General features: G+C 52.4%; 1 long non-coding RNA gene across 1 annotated transcript; it reads right to left on the bottom strand.

The window, feature by feature from the left end:
- Positions 1–11,274: 11,274 nt before the first annotated feature.
- Positions 11,275–12,074, bottom strand: LOC109759670 (uncharacterized). The gene is made up of 2 exons (XR_012184026.1): positions 11,671–12,074; positions 11,275–11,589 (listed from the first exon to the last, which is right to left on the bottom strand). It is a non-coding gene; the product is annotated as an uncharacterized lncRNA (long non-coding RNA).
- Positions 12,075–12,275: the final 201 nt, after the last annotated feature.

Here is a 12,275-nt window from a genome sequence, read left to right as displayed (position 1 = left end):
ACCCGCGCGTACCTCTTCGGATGACGCGTCGGTGCGTCAGCCCCCGAGGTTGGTAATTCACTGGGAGGCTGGGGCGTTGAAGCTTTGGCTGGCCCGCTGGTAGGGCGGCGTGTGGCTCGGCGACCCTTCGGAACAGATGTCAGCACATCGTTTTGCTGAGAAGTGGAGCGCTTCTTTTAGAATCATTGGGGTCGGTTATGGGCAGCTAGCGCCTTCGGGTGGTTAGGCATGACCTCCACCTTGTTACCGTCCAAGGCATCCTGGAAAAATTTCCCGTCCTCGTACAGGACCAGGACATCATCGTCGACATTCCAGCAGGGGTCGATTGATCGGTCATATACCTCGGGTTGAGGAGCCGAACTGCGGAAGCCTTCAATGACGCGTTTCCACCCTGTTCGGACAAAGTTAGTGTTTGGGCAAAATGAAATCATGCTCCGAAAAGGATTAACCTTACCACTTGGATGGGCTTGTCGCTTCTATAACCATCCCTTGGCTTCATGACAACGAAAGCTTGCTCGTCTCCATCGAAAAGCCCGGCAAGTACGGAAGCCAGAGTCTGTTGGCTAGCAAAGGGCATGGCGATAACTTGGGTGGAGTCTTTTGCTCCGTTGAATTCCCATAATGGGTGTTGTCGTTGCTGCAGCGGTTGGACGCGGCGGGCTAGGAAGACAGCTATCACCTCGATCATTGTTAGGCCCTGTTTCACCAAAGCTCGGATTCGGTTGGAGAGCTCCATTACTTCGGCGTTTTCTTCAAGGCACTTCGGACGCCAGTTGTACCGTTCTACTGGTGGCGCCGAAGAGTACTCCGGAAACCCCTGTCGAGTTGGATCGAACAGAGGAACATCGTCAATGTAGAACCATTCGGAGGTCCACACCTCCGAATCCTACTTGGGTGTCCCGGACGGATACTCCTGGCCGGCAATCTGCCATACTTCGGTCCCTTCGACCTCGTGTACGTCCTCACCCCTGGTTCGGGGGACGAGGCAGAAGTACTACCTCCACAGCTCGAAATGTGGTTCGATTCCCACATACATCTCGCATACAGCAACATATCCGATGATGTACATGATTGAAGCTGGGGTGAGGTGATCGAGTTGGATGCCGTAGAAATTTAGCAAACCACGCAGGAAGGGGTGGATTGGAAAAGCCAAACCTCTCAGGAGATACGGTACCAAGCACACCCGCTCAGGACCCTTCGGGACGGGGAATCCCTCCTCTTGACCGGCCCCGTCCATAGAGATCAGCCCCGCGTGTCGCCGGATTTTGTTTGACGGCGACAGATACCCCTACGTCTCGAGCTCCACTAGGCGCATAGAAGAGACTGCGCAGCTCATCCATTCTCCTGGGAGAGCACCGTGAGGGCGTGAGGATGAGCCGGGGGCGTTCGCCATTGATCTTGGATGCGAGAAGCTTTCTCTCTGACGATTGTGGGGAAGATTGGAGACCAGAGGATGCTTTGAATCTCACAAGTTTTCCTTCCCTTATAAAGAGCCTACCTTAAGGGTAAGGGCAAAACTGGCAGTAATTGCGGAGCGGTTCACCTCCTGGTCAAACACGGGAATCGAGGTGTCAGCCCAAGAAATCATGGGGCAGTCTTTGTAATCGAGGAGCCGTCGGAAGCCGAAGACCTTCTCTGTTCGGAATAATACGATGACTGAAGACAAGACAAACTCACCTTGCAAGCTTAACACTTCCCGAAGACATTGTATCCGAAGACATCCGGCGTTGAAGGCAAGTTCGGGGGCTACTGAGGGAGTCCTGCATTGGGGGGGTCCTCGGCGTATGGCATGGGATAGACCGAACCTGACATAGTAGGCCCACTCGGGACCTTGGAGGACTCTCGTGAAGACCAAACGTGCTGGGCAAGTAGAAGCTGATCGGGGCGAACCGACCATGTAACTTAGGGTTTGGGGTGTCAATATAAACCCCGGACCCTAGCCATAGTAGAGGATATACACAACTACACCTTAGGGTTTAGACATAGATCTCGAGGTAGATCAACTCTGTACTCCATACATCATCATCAATACAATAAGAGTAGGACGTAGGGTTTTACCTCTTCGAGAGGGCCCGAACCTGGGTAAACATCGTCTCCTTCATCCTCCTTACACCATTAGCTTACGATCCACAAATCGGGACCCCCTACCCGAGATCTACCGGTTTTCACACCGACACCGGGCCTGCCGGCGCTTGAGCTTGGCCAGCTTCGCGTTCTCCTTCGCCTTCTTCGCTGCGAGCCGCTCAGACTCCTCAATGGCGAGCCGGGGCGGACTGGGTTGGCCGCCTGTCGCTGTTGCCCATTGCACGGGAAGGGCCAGCGCCCGCGTCCTAGATGCGGCGATGGGGCGAGGGGACGGCGTGCGGCTGCGACGAGGCAGCAGATCTGGAGCTGCCTCCGGTCTCTACCTTGGACCTCTCCAAGGCGATGCGGAGGGCGAGCTTGTACTCCGGATCTGATTCGCCGTCGGAGGTGCTGCCGGAGCTCGACATTGCGTCGGAGGAGGGGAGATGAGCGGACAGAGAGGAGCGAAATTGGTGAGGGAAGAGGAGCGGACAGAGCGAGAGAGGAGAGTGAGTGAGGTAGGGTTCCGAGCGAGGAGCCGGACGGTTTTTTTAGTGGGACAAGGGTGGGGTCGGTGTGGGCCGGGCTTGTCAGGCGGACACGCCCGGGTGTGCCCGGGCCACCCCATATTTGGGCTGGATATGGGGGGTGCCGGTCAGTCCGTATGTTTGAGGCCCGTTTGAGGCGTCCGTCTGGGTCGAAATAACGTGACCGGACAGTGATCGGGAAGCCCGCCCGGGCATATGAGGCGGGTTTGGGAGGTCTGGTTGTAGATGCTCTAAGGGCATCTCCAACGGCAACACGCAAAAAACCTCCCGCATCCGTCCGTGGACAGGGGACCAATTCGCGGACACGGATGCGGGAGGCAGCCATCCAACCCTAGACATTTCAACCTCATTTAAACAAACCGGACAAAATTCATGCAAACCCGCCGATATTCATCAAAGTTCGGATAGAAGATAGCACAAGTCATCCATAGAGAGCATGCAAATTAAGTCTAGTACAACAATGCCCCAGATTCAACTTGATTCCGGATGTCCCCTAAGTTTTTCATCACCAACTCATACACTCCGCCCATATATACTCCCCCTTGAGCTTGATCCAACGGTGCATGCACAAAAATGGTCGTCCCACTATCCTCCGGTACGCCACGGCAATGCGTGCAGGCTACATAGAATGTGTACACCAACAATGAGTGAATGAATGAAGCAACAAGGTGATCAAGTCGAAGCAAAACTTACGATCTCCTGTCGTGCTGCGTGAAATGGCCAACTCTCCTCGATTTGACGAAGCACGCCACAAAACATGGTGACGCTAGTTTGTATAGCGTACCAGCGATGCTTTAACGATCTCATGTGGCGTGGTTGAATGATGTGCATGTCGTAGGGCGCAAAGTGCTTTCCTGCGTGAAACGAATCATACACTTGCTGCCAGAAGGGCTCCCCTCTGCTCCTGCCTACGAAATCCGTGGATACGGCCAGCCACGCATCGCACAACAACTCATCCTCCATGGTCGAGTAACTCGCCATCCTTCATGCACTACAAAATCGAGATGGCGTTCAAATTAAGCTCATTGGCATTTCATCGAACACCTGCGGAGAATGGTGTCCGGCAAGGAGGTCGTCGATAGGGTGCGGAGTGTACCTAGGTACAAATGTCTCCAGGGTGGACAGAGGGCGAGCGGGTGCGTCGGTGCTGATTGCGGACGTCCGGCAGTGGCTTTGTGGCGGCCAGGGACAAACAGCAGCGGCGGCGAAGGTGGAGGTTGTGGATGCAGAGCAAGGGGGAGAAGAGGCGGGGCGGAAGGAAATGGGATCGGGAAGGGGAATTGGGTGGGCCGAGGGTGTCTAAAAGCGACGTTTCTCATGTCCAGACTCCCACAAAGCACCCCACGTTATTCTCCAATTTGCGGGAGAAATCGCGTCCGGACCACTCCGCGGACCGATACAGGTCCGCATTGGATGGCTTTCGCGGTCTGGACAGCGGAGTCCGGACGGATGGGGGAGGTTTGCGGGTCAGCCTTGGAGATGCTCTAATGGCATCTTCAATGCCAACAGGAAAATTTTCCTGCGAGGGATATTTACCGGCATGTGCTAGGCGTCATGCGGATGTAGGAGGCAAAATAAACAGCTGCCTCTACAGCCGTCTGATGCATTCGAGGGAGACCGTCCGATCCCTTCTCTCTTCTTCGGCACACTGCCTTCCTTGTGCATGCAACCACCAGACGTCCTCTTCCTCGCAGCGCGTGGCAGCAGTATCGGATGCTTTCGGCGAGCACCACGCAGCATCGACGCTCCTGCCGGCGAGCGCCTTGCAGCACCTGACGCTTCCGACAAGCGGGCTCGCAGCATCGGATGCTTCCAGCAAGCAGCCTCGCAGCACCGGATGCTTCCGGTGAACACCGGCGCTCCCGCCGGTGAGCGGCCTTGGCAGCAACTGGCGATGCTTCGTAGCAGGGGCATCGCCCGTGGCAGCACCGGCGAGCCCCTCGCCCCTCACGCACGACGATGTCAGAGCTAGCAGCACCCGCGCTCCACCGACGGGTGGTTGTAGCACGCCGTCGCAGCCGAGACGCCATCGCAGCCTCCATTGCAGCACACTATCACAGCCTCAACTGAGCAATCAGGATACCGTCGCAGCATCGCCGAGCTGTTGGAAACGGTCACCTGTACCTGTCGTATTGTATCATAACTCTGTATTGTTGGTCCTATATATATACGAGATATGCGGAGGCTGTGCCTCACGCAACCCTAATCTAAACTTGGTATCAGAGCCTCGTTCAATCTCGCCGCCGCTTCTCCCTCGATCTCGCGCCGCCATCGATCGACGCTGATCTCCGACTGATGGACTCCGGATCATCCTCCGCGATGATGCAGCTCTCCATCATCGGCCCCATGGTCACGCCTCCGGCCACCATGGCGCCGATCCCAGCCACCACGCCCTCCCTCGGTGTGCGTCTGGATCGCGGAAACTTCCCGTTGTGGAGGACCCTCACCGTGACACATCTTTCCGGTGCCTCTCTCCATGGCTACCTGGACGGCTCCATTGCCGCCCCGCCCAAGACCGTCTCCCAGGGGCGGGTGACGCCGCCATCACCATGGCGAATCCTGCGTACGCGACATGGTGTACGCAGGACCAGAAGGTCCTCGGGGTGCTCCTCTCCTCCATGACGGAGGACATTGCGTCGCAGCTGATTAGCTGCAAGTCCGCCGCTGTCGCGTGGACCTCCATCCACGCCATGTTCAGCGCGCAGAACCGTGCCGGGGTTCGGCACATCAGGCGACAGATCCAGTCGCTGAAGAAGCACGACATGACCGCCAGCGAGTACATGCACAAGGTGAAGGCCCTTGCTGACGCCATGGCCTCCGCTGGATCTCCCCTCGACGATGACGAGATCATCGACTACATGCTCATCGGATTGGGCAGGGCTTTCAACCCGATCACGGCTTCGGTCAGCGTCGTGGTCACCCCGATCACGTTGGCTGAGTTCGACTCCATGGTCCTCAATTATGAGGTGCTGCAGTTGTCGCAGCAGGCCGACGATGAGGAGTGGACCTCGTTGGCCAACACCGTGGCACGGTCCGGTGCTCCTGTCGCCGTCAACCGTTCACGTGCGCCTGACACCGGTCGCCCGACCGACATCCTCCTCGCAGGAGGATATCCGCAGCAGCAGGGGCAGGGCTACCCGCAAGGGGGCTACCAGCAGCAAGGCGGCCAGGACACCCGTCGTAACAACGGCGGTGGAGGAGGCGGCAATCGCCGCTGGCGCCCGAGGTGCCAGATCTACAAGAATTGGGGCCACGAAGCGGACACCTGCAAGAAGCGCTTCGATTCAGAATACTCCAGCGGCAATGGCCGCTCGGCATATAATGCATCGACCTCCTCCAACAACTCCACGCACTGGGTCATGGACTCCGGCACCACGGACCACCTGACCAGTGACCCGGAACGTCTTCATGTCCGCGAGCGCTACAGCGGCCATGATCAGGTTCATGTGGCCAACGACACAGGTTTGTCTATTTCGCATATTGGGCACTCGACCTTAGCCGGTTCTTCCCTTCGCCTAAAAAATATTTTACATGTTCCAAATATTAGACAACATCTTCTATCAGTCTATCGTCTTGTGTCGGATAATCATATCTTCATTGAATTTCATAAATATTTTTTCCTTGTTAAGGACAAAGCCACCAGGAGAATCTTCTTCGAGGTAGAGGCAAAGGAGGGCTCTACCCTCTTCCACTCGGAGGAGTTCCACATCCGTCCGCACATCAAGCGTCATCCAGCGTCCGTGTCTCATCGTCCAAGTGGCATCAGCGTCTCGGTCATCCGTCCAATAATGTCGTCAGTTCCATCGTTAGGAATAATGATCTAGAGTGTTCATCTTCAGCTACTTCTGCTTTAGTTTGTGATGCCTGTCAATGTGGTAAAAGTCGTCAACTATCATATACTGCTTCTGCTCGTGTGTCTACTATGCCTCTTGAATTAGTTCATTCTGATGTTTGGGGCGCTGCTCGTGCTTCCTCTGGGGGGTACAAGTATTATGTGAGTTTTATTGATGGCTACTCTCGTTTTTGCTGGATCTATCTCCTGAAACATAAGTCTGATGTTGAACAGGTGTTTTATGCTTTTCTAGCACATGTTGAGCGTCTTTTGGATGCTAAGCTTAAAGCTGTCCAATCTGATTGGGGTGGTGAGTATCATAAGTTGCACCGCTATTTTCTTCGTACGGGCATCTCTCACCGAGCCTCTTGCCCTCACACCTCCCAACAGAACGGCATTGCCGAGCACAAACACCGACACTTGGTTGAAACTGGTCTTACTTTGTTGGCTCACTCGTCTCTCCCTTTACATTATTGGGATGAAGCTTTTCTGACAGCGTGTTACCTCATTAACCGCATGCCCACCCCTGTGCTTGGTCAAGACACTCCTATTCCACTACAAGAAATCTATTAATCCATGACGGTTCTAATCCGTCATGGAGCAGTGCAAAACCATCACGGAAGGTCATCCATGACGGATTTTAAATCCGTCATGTATATCGCGTCATAATTTGACCACTGTGTGCTTTGTGACGGATCTTCAAAACCGTCATGGATCCATGACGGTACTTGTCCGTCATGGATGGCACTTAACTGACGTGCTCGTAACGGTGTTAAATTGTTTGCCATGTCATCATTTGACATGGATCTGACGTGGCAGCCCATGAAGTAATCGGCCCAATTAGAATTTCAGCCCACTAAATTTCAGCTTGGTCTAAGACCGACGGCCCATTAGTAATTAGCCCAACACTACTTTGGGAAGGCGACGAAAGGGGATGACTTTGGGAAGGCGACGAAAGGTACAGAGACTTTGGGAAGGCGGCGAAAGGGGATGACTTCAACCCTGTTGGAAATATGCCCTAGAGGCAATAATAAATGGTTATTATTATATTTCTTTGTTCATGGTAATTGTCTATTGTTCATGCTATAATTGTGTTATCCGGAAATCGTAATACATGTGTGAATACATAGACCACAACGTGTCGCTAGTAAGCCTCTAGTTGACTAGCTCGTTGATCAACAGATAGTCATGGTTTCCTGACTATGGACATTGGATGTCATTGATAACGGGATCACATCATTAGGAGAATGATGTGATGGACAAGACCCAATCCTAAGCATAGCATAAAAGATCGTGTAGTTTCGTTTGCTAGAGCTTTTCCAATGTCAACTATCTATTCCTTAGACCATGAGATCGTGCAACTCCCGGACACCGTAGGAGTGCTTTGGGTGTGCCAAACGTCACAGCGTAACTGGGTGACTATAAAGGTGCACTACGGGTATCTCCGAAAGTGTCTGTTGGGTTGGCACGGATCGAGACTGGGATTTGTCACTCCGTGTGACGGAGAGGTATCTCTGGGCCCACTCGGTAATGCATCATCATAATGAGCTCAATGTGACTAAGGAGTTAGTCACGGGATCATGCATTACGGTACGAGTAAAGAGACTTGCCGGTAACGAGATTGAACAAGGTATTGGGATACCGACGATCGAATCTCGGGCAAGTAACATACCGATTGACAAAGGGAATTGTATACGGGATTGATTGAATCCTCGACATCGTGGTTGATCCGATGAGATCATTGTGGAACATGTGGGAGCCAACATGGGTATCCAGATCCCGCTGTTGGTTATTGACCGGAGAGGCGTCTCGGTCATGTCTGCATGTCTCCCGAACCCGTAGGGTCTACACACTTAAGGTTCGGTGACGCTAGGGTTGTAGAGATATGAGTATGCGGAAACCCGAAAGTTGTTCGGAGTCCCGGATGAGATCCCGGACGTCACGAGGAGTTCCGGAATGGTCCGGAGGTGAAGAATTATATATAGGAAGTCCAGTTTCGGCCACCGGGAAGGTTTTGGGGGTTATCGGTATTGTACCGGGACCACCGGAAGGGTCCCCGGGGTCCACCGGGTGGGGCCTCCTATCCCGGAGGGCCCCATGGGCTGAAGTGGGAAGGGAACCAGCCCTTAGTGGGCAAGGCGCCCCCCATGGGCCTCCCCCCTGCGCCTAGGGTTGGAAACCCTAGGGTGGGGGGGGCGCGCCACTTGACTTGGGGGGAAGTTTCCCCCCCTTGGCCGCCCCCCCCCCCTTGTAGATGGGTCTTGGCCGGCGCCCCCCCCTCCCAGGGGGCCTATATAAAGGGGGGGAGGGAGGGCAGCAAGATTACAGCCTTGGGCGCCTCCCTCCTCCCCTGCTACACCTCTCCCTCTCGCAGAAGCTCGGCGAAGCCCTGCCGAGATCCCGCTACATCCACCACCACGCCGTCATGCTACTGGATCTCCATCAACCTCTCCTTCCCCCTTGCTGGATCAAGAAGGAGGAGACGTCGATGCACCGTACGTGTGTTGAACGCGGAGGTGCCGTCCGTTCGGCACTCGGTCATCGGTGATTTGGATCACGGCGAGTACGACTCCATCAACCACGTTCATTGGAACGCTTCCGCTCGCGATCTACAAGGGTATGTAGATGCACTCCTTTCCCCTCGTTGCTAGTATACTCCATAGATGGATCTTGGTGATGTGTAGAAAATTTTAAAATTCTACTACGATCCCCAACAAACCCGAGCCAGAGTCCTTTTGATACAGAGCTCGTGATGCTATCCGGTGATGGGAGGAAACATGGCTTGGTAGCCATTGGGGATGGACTGATACGTTGTCCTAGAAGTCACATTTGAATGGTCATTAGTTACTAGTATTCACATTTCAGTTGCATCATGCTAACGAGACATTACAAATGATCTTTGGTGCAGCATGCCTCCCGACAAGCATCGTCGACCGATCCTTCTCCATCTCGCACTGGCGCAACCCCGACCCTGACCGGTCCTTCTCCGTCTAGCACTGGCGTAAACCCGAACGGTCCTTCACCTCCGTGATGACGGTAAGTTTTCTCTAGTGTTTTGCCTACCAAATGCATAAAGACCTAGACTTAGTTTTATTTCCTCTAAAATGCTTACCATAATGACCTAGACTTAGCTAATCTTCCTCCAAAATGACATAATTGGCTTACTTAGCTCCAAGATGATCTATACTTAGCTTTGTTTCCTCCGAAATGACCTAAGTTATCTCTAATATGCTTAGTTACCTAGGCAATGACATACACTTAGCTTACTTGTGTAAAACATGGCATAATTAGCTTACTTAGGTTTGAAATGGCATAACAATCTTGGTAACCTCATATATGTCATATAGTTAGCTTATTATCCTCGAAAATGACATAATAAGCCTAATTAGCTCCAAAACGATCAATTTACCTAAGTTAGCTCCAAAATGACCTAAGTTAGCTCTAAAATGCTATATTAGCTCTAATATGCTTAGTTAACTGGGTTAGCTCAATAAAGACCTATAATTAGCTTACTTATGTCAAAAATGGCATAATATGCTTAGTTAACTCAAATATGGCATAATTAGCTAGGTTAGCTCCAAAATGACCAAGTCTACGTAGGTTAGCTCCAATATGATCCATTTTACCTAGGTTAGCTCCGAAATGACCTATTTACCTAGCTTAGCTCTAAAATGACCTACACACTTAGCATTTTTTACCTAGCATAGGTAAAAAATGGCATTTTTTTCCTAACTTAGTTAGAAGAAGAAGAAGAAGAAGATAAAGAAGAGGATAGGAGACTAAGAAAGAGAAGATAAATTCTACTTCTTCTTCTTCTTCGTCTTCTTTTTCTTCTTTTTCTAGCTAGCCTTCTTCTTCTTCTTCTAACTTTCTTCTTTCCCAATTTGCAGATTTACTTTAGATGAGGAGCTTCATGGAGTCTACTCTTTTTGTTTTGATTTTGTATGATGAACTTTGTTGGAGGAAACTTCTTATTGGATATGTAGTGTTGGAAACTTGTTGGATATGTTGTTGAATATGTATTGTTGCAAACTTGTTGGATAAGTTGTCGGATGTGTTGGAAACTTGTTGGATATGCTTGTCTACATATATCTTCAAATGTATATACATATATATATACATATATATATATATATGTGAAATGCTGTGAAATTGAATAAATTTAAGAAAAAACAGGGGCTATATAGCAAAGAGCCTTGCCATTAGCCAGCAGACGGCAAAGCTGCCACGTGGCAGCTACCTGTGCAACCTGGGGCATTGGCTGGCCTATTTGGTTACTTTGTCGTCCGCTGGCAGACAGCAAAGGTGCAATGGTCTTTGCCGTCTGTCAGCGGACGGCATAGCATGCCACGTGGCAGCACCTGGGGGCTGGCCTATTTGGTTACTTTGCCGTCCGCTGGCAGACGGCAAAGGTGCAATGGTCTTTGCCGTCTGCCAGCGGACAGCAAAGCACGCCGTTAACCCCCTAACAGACCTAACCTGCCACGTATGCCGTCTGCTGGCGGACGGCAAAGACCGTTTCATCTTTGCCGTCCGCCAGCAGACGTCAAAAAAGCCTTTGCCGTAGCCTATTTAGCCGGACGTGTTGCCGTCGGCTGGCTGACGGCAAAGGTCTTTGCCGTCCGCCATGTGTGCCTTTGCCGTTCGTGATTCCTATAATGCAATTAGAATTTCAGCCCATTAAATTTCAGGTCGGTCAAAGGCCCAGTAATTTAAGTCTGGTAGATTAGCCTACCCCTCATTTCTTTGGTTCATGGAAATTTTGATACGCTCATGCCACTGCATAAAAGGGAATTCTACAAATACACCACAAATAACATTTTACACAAAAGGAATAAAACACCACATGAAATTTAAAATTATAGATTTTTCCATACAATACACCTGTCCAGTAGCAAAACACAAAAAACTTCAAATTAAAAACAAATCACGGATAACACCTATGCTACTCCCTCTCCAGCGCTCGCCGGACGACAACCGGGGTCGTTCCCATGCCTTTCTAGACACAGATCCGGCCATTCCCGCGGACGCCATGGGAGGGAGACACCACATCTGCCACCATCTCGCCTCGACCCATGCTCCTGAGCAGCTGACCGTCTCCACCGATGAGGATGCCATAACCGTCGTTGCCTGCTCGTAGACTACCTTCAAAATAAAAATAAAAGGAAAGATAAAATCAAATGCAAAAGGGAAAGAGGGGGACCTGGTGGGGCAAGCGGCGCACACCATGCCGATGTCGACGGAGAAGCCATCGGTGAGGACGGCGTGGGCAATGGACGCGGAGTCCGCGGCCATGAAGGGGTGGCGGCGTCTCAACATGGTGCAGCCCCCCGGCGGTGGCTCGGCGCATCCCCACGGCCACCGCGTTGCAACTCCACCAGGCGCCTAGAGAGTAAGACCGAGCAGATGCGGCTCGCTCTGTGGCTTAGCGTGGCACCACCGGACGGAGAGGGGGTAGCCTGGAACGTCACCGAGTTGCTGCTGCCTTGGCGCGGTGCTGCGTCCACCTACAGAGAACATGATGGGGAGATTGGGGAAAAAGAAACAGGCGGCTGGGAGCGGGCGGCTCGGAGGTGGTGGGGAGGAAAGAAGATACTCCCTCCGTCCGGGTTTATTAGGCCCTGAGCAAGCAAGACGCGTCCCATTCTATTAGGCCCTCCTGTTAACTGAAAACGGGGCATGCATGCGAGATTTGCGTCGCGGGGGACCATTATCAAGGAAATAATTAATGCATAGACGATGCATGCGTGTAGATTTGGCGCTTCGGTTGCAGCTCCATCCACTAGTCCCGTAGAAAATTAATTCGTAGGCGTTGCATGCGCAGGCTCCAG

The sequence above is a fragment of the Aegilops tauschii genome, chromosome 5 (genome assembly GCF_002575655.3).
Source record: "Aegilops tauschii subsp. strangulata cultivar AL8/78 chromosome 5, Aet v6.0, whole genome shotgun sequence".
In the NCBI taxonomy this organism is placed as follows: Eukaryota; Viridiplantae; Streptophyta; class Magnoliopsida; order Poales; family Poaceae; genus Aegilops; species Aegilops tauschii.
Note: the sequence above shows the minus strand (reverse complement) of the source record. Positions and strands in the feature narration are given on the sequence as shown.